This window comes from Asparagus officinalis, chromosome 2, assembly GCF_001876935.1.
Source record: "Asparagus officinalis chromosome 2, Aspof.V1, whole genome shotgun sequence".
In the NCBI taxonomy this organism is placed as follows: Eukaryota; Viridiplantae; Streptophyta; class Magnoliopsida; order Asparagales; family Asparagaceae; genus Asparagus; species Asparagus officinalis.
Window position 1 is genome coordinate 30,929,859 of NC_033795.1, and position 4,756 is coordinate 30,934,614.

The window sequence follows — 4,756 nt, forward strand, 5'->3', positions numbered from 1 at the left end:
TATATATATATATATATATATATATATATATATATATATATATATATTTATTTATTTATTTAAGGGGTTACGTGTAGATAGACCCCCTATACTAATGCCCAATTGTGGATAGCCATTATAGTCCTATTGTCGCAGATGGACCCCTTGACTGAAAACTTTTTGACTATTCTACCCTCAGGAGTTCTATTTGTCTCTATTTGAACAGTAAGGTGTTGATCCGCAATAAGCCAATAGTATAGGGGGCCTATCGTCACAGATGGACCCCTTCACTAAAAACTTTTTGACTATTCTACCCTTAAGAGTTCTATTTGTCAAAAAACAATTCTCTTTCTTTAAGAGCAAAATAGTCGCACATAAGAAGATCACTCAGAGGGTCTATTTGAACAGTAAGGTGTTGATCCGCAATAAGCCAATAGTATAGGGGGTCTATTAGCAATTAACACTATCTAATGCTAGCTTCGTCACCACAAACAATGTTTTTAATGAGGACAATAATGACAAATTTCCATATTTATTTATTTAACTTTTTTATTTTAGTTTTGAATAAGGACGATTTGGGAAATTTAACCAAATCTTAGTTTAGTTTTAATTGCGAGAGATTTGAGGGATTTTTCTATTTTGATAAGGTTTTATTAAGAGATTTGGTTTTTTTTTGGTTTGTTTCCATTTTTATTGCACGTTATGTGCACGTAGTTTTTCTTTATAAATAAGGTTGTATGAGGCCATAGAAAAAAAAAAGATTGAATCAAAAAATTTTGGTTAGCTAATTGTTAGTGTGAAGCCTCACGGGTGTGAAACCCTAGGGCCGACCCCCCTGCTCCTTCTCCTCTTTCCTCAAACAACCGACCCCTGCTCTCTTCCTCCTCCTCCACCCTTCCTCCTCCACTGCCTCCGACTCCCGCCCGCCTGCCTTGTCCCGACGCCCGCTCGACTGCCTCATCCCGACTCCCACTCGATTGCCTCATCCTGACGCCGCCCACCTGTCTCGTCCCGACATCTGCTCGCCTGCCTCTTCCTGACACCCTCCCGCGTTCCCCAGTCCCTCTCGTTGGTTCCCAGATCAATGTCGTCGCCTACGTCATTGCCCACTTCGACGCCACCGCTCTCGTCGTCCTCCTGCACGATGCCGTCACCTGCATCATCGCCCAGTCGATGCCACCGCCCTCAATTTCTTCTTACCGCCACCTCATTCCTTCACATTAACGAGCACCTGAGCCGGATAGTGAGTCGTCGAACCCACCGAAGCATATTTGCAGAGTAACAGCCCATGGGTTAGTTGTTGTGGTTTATTTTCCAAATTATTTTTTTGTTAATCTCATTTTATTAGCTAATTGTATGAGTATTCCATCTCTAAACTCTTATCATATATTCACTGTTTAGATATATTTGTGAGTTGAGAGTACCTGAGCATGTAACAGTTAAAATTTGATATTGATTGTAGAAGTTGTGCATGATAATAAATATTGCAATTAAATTGAGTGAGATTGGAATTATTCATGATTATTGATGTAAATTTTGTTAAATCCATCTACCATATTAGTTGTTTTGAATTTAATTCCTGCCAAAGATCATAAAATTTGGTGACACGATATGTTATTTGATTTAAATCGTTGATTCTGATAGACCTCATGTCCCGTTTCACATCATTTTTTGGTATCAGAGCATGGTTCTAGGTTACCAAAATATTTAGATTAGTTTAATTGAGTCTTTTATTTGTTATATAAAAAACTATCATTTATCTCATTTAGTTGTTAGTGCATGCCCACTCGTATAGGTCTACCCTATCGATTAGGAGAGTCTAGTGAATAGTCTAGTGAGTCCAGCATGTCAGACAGTACAGATCCCAAACTCCTTAAGAAATTTGATAAGCTAGCAGGATAACTAGATGTCGTAGTCCAGGAGTGCAGAGCTACCCGTGAGGCGCTGATAGACTTCTAAAATATGACCAACGAGAGGCTCGCTAGGCTTGAAAAAGCGCGTGTTGAAACTCCGCAGCCACAAGGTCAAGGGAATGATCATGGGTACATCGTTCATCAACCCCCACCTCAATTTGTGCCTGATCCTGATGCGTAATACCTGAGGAGCATTAAGGTTGAAGCACCAACCTTTGATGGTAAGCTCGACCCACAAGCTTTCCTGGATTGGCTAAAGAACATGGATCGCTACTTTGACTAGTACGTCCTGACAGAAACACGAAAAGTCAAGTTTGCAGCAATGAAGCTTACCGGACCAGCCTGCCAATATTGGTCCAACTTTAAAATGTTAAAGGCATATTAGAGGTGAGCTCCCAATTTTAATTTGGCGAGAAATAGCCAACGACCTAAAAAGGAAATACCTCCTGCCATTGTTCTATCAAAGATTGCTAGACAAGTGGCATCGGCTTACTCAGGGAACCAAATCTGCAAAAGAATACGTTGCTCAATTTGACGAATTGTTTACTCAACACTAGTGAGCAAGAGGCGACAATAAAAGTCTTATCAAAATTTAGAGCTGGATTGAGAAGTGACATCCAAACAGAACTCTTTGCTAGAGAAGTAGACACCCTTGAGAGAGCCTACGCCATAGTTTAAGATTCGGATGAGGCTAAATCTCACCAATCTCATAGGAGTTAAGATTTTCGAACTCATTCCTCTCAGTACTCTCGTGCTATTACCTCTAGTCAACCTCAGAGTCGACCTAGCCCTAGTTCTTCTCAGCCTAGAGTCGACACCAAGTGCAAGGAGTCAGAGAGATTTCTCCAAACTTAGCCTAATAGTTCAGTGTTACAAGTGTCAAGTATATGAACACATTGCTACCATCTGTACAACCCCGTTCAGAGTTAAAATTAATAAGCCGCCTATAACGGAATCAAAATCTATTCTTGAGAAAACCGTTAACCAGGTCGTAGATTTGACAAAATCTAACTTTGCTAAGAGAATCCGGGATAGTAAAATTGAAGAGCCATGCACTTTCGTTTCTTCTGAAACTACCCCTACAATTGTGGAGTTGACTGAAGTTTCATACAATGACAACAATCCGATTATTCCCCAAGCTACCGCTTTGATCACAGAGTTCACTAATGTTGTCTCTAAAATTGTTCCTGAAATTGAAACTCCAACTCTTTCTGAATTCACTCCTGTGATTGAAAACATTGTTGATGTTCCCTACAAAGTCTTCCCGGACAAACATGAATCTATACATGACACCCAACATGTTCCTAACTTGGTTCCTAAAGTGAATCACTCAGATATCTGTATGGAAGTTAAATCCAAACTGAACATAGTGAAATAACTACCATATTAGATATCAAACCACCATGGCATTGTCTCGACAGTCACTCACACACTGATCCATTTTGGGAATATATAGTGATTAGGAATACAAGTTTGAGCACGAGCGTTTTCATTAATATTCGACCTAAGCTTGACATTTTAGATGAACTGCATACCTTGCAGAGTATTTCATTTCTCTCTTATGTTAAGCGCACAAAAACACTCCTCTTTCATGCATTTGTTTGCATGTTCATCACTATCACTGGTAGAACAGGAAATTTGTTATGCATATTAACGAAGGAACACCAAATTATTCCATTTGATAGAGGACGTCATGCATGTTAGACACTTTGTTGAGTTTACATCTGTCATTGATCGCATTGTTCAAGTCTGTATTTCATACATAGTCATTTGAGTTAATTTGCATCATTTTGTTTTGATTTGCATTGATCATATATTGGGGAATCAGTGATCTAATTTGAACAAATACATTGATAACTGAAATGTATGATATGGAGTCAAGACATAGTTTAAAACTGTTAATGTTGATATTTGAGATGGTTTGGACTTATCCAATACAGTTTTTTTATAGTTGTTTGAGATTTAACATGATATTTATGAACTTTTTAACTCTTGAAATAATTAATGGCAACATTTATATTATCGATTTGGTCATAATTCCATTCTCAATATTGATTGATTAAGCAGTTCATAATGTTTATTGACAGTCCACTGATATAAACCTGACCCTAGCCTATTATTTCTGAGAGTTCTTTCACTTTACCTCACTTCTATATATTCACCCATGCAGCAATAAATTTTGATAATATTCTAGATGGTGAATTTACGATGCAATCTAGCCAATGATTTGAGATGCAGGAAAGTAACTGACGGTGATTAAGATGCACGCAGAGTATATTGAAGATGATAAATTTCTGTAACTAACTCGATGGAGTCAAGTTTCCTCCTACCCGGAGAGAATGATGAGGACAATAATGACAAATTTCCATATTTTTTTATTTGATTTTTTTATTTTTATTTTGAATAAGGAAGATTTGGTAAGTTTGACAGATATTAATTTAGTTTAAATTGCAAAAAAATTGAGGGATTTTTCTATTTTGGTAAGGTTTTATTAAGAGATTTGACTATATATCTTTTTGGTTTTTTTATTTTTATTGCACGTTGTGTGCACGTAGTTTTTATTTATAAATAAGGTTGTATGAGGCCATTGAAAAAAAATGAAGATTTGAATTAAAAAATTTTGCTTAGATAATTGTTGGTGTGAAGTCTTACGAGTGTGAAACCCTAGGGTTGATCCCTCCTTCTCCTCTATCCTCAAACAACAGACCCCCGCTCTCTTCCTCCTCCTCCTCCACAGGCGTCGATCCCCCCTACCCTTCTCCTCCTCCACTACCTCCAACTCTCGCCTGCCTACCTTGTCCCGACGCCCGCTCGACTGCCTTATCCCGACTCTAGTCTGATTGCCTCGTCCTGACGCCGCTCGC

The 4,756-nt window shown here is 38.4% G+C and overlaps 1 protein-coding gene across 1 annotated transcript in view; it reads right to left on the bottom strand.

Moving 5' to 3' along the window:
• LOC109830619 (glycerophosphodiester phosphodiesterase GDPD1, chloroplastic-like) overlaps positions 1-4,756 on the bottom strand; it is a 23,588-nt gene that overhangs the window by 1,032 nt on the left and 17,800 nt on the right. The gene's annotated exons all lie outside the window — the stretch shown is intronic.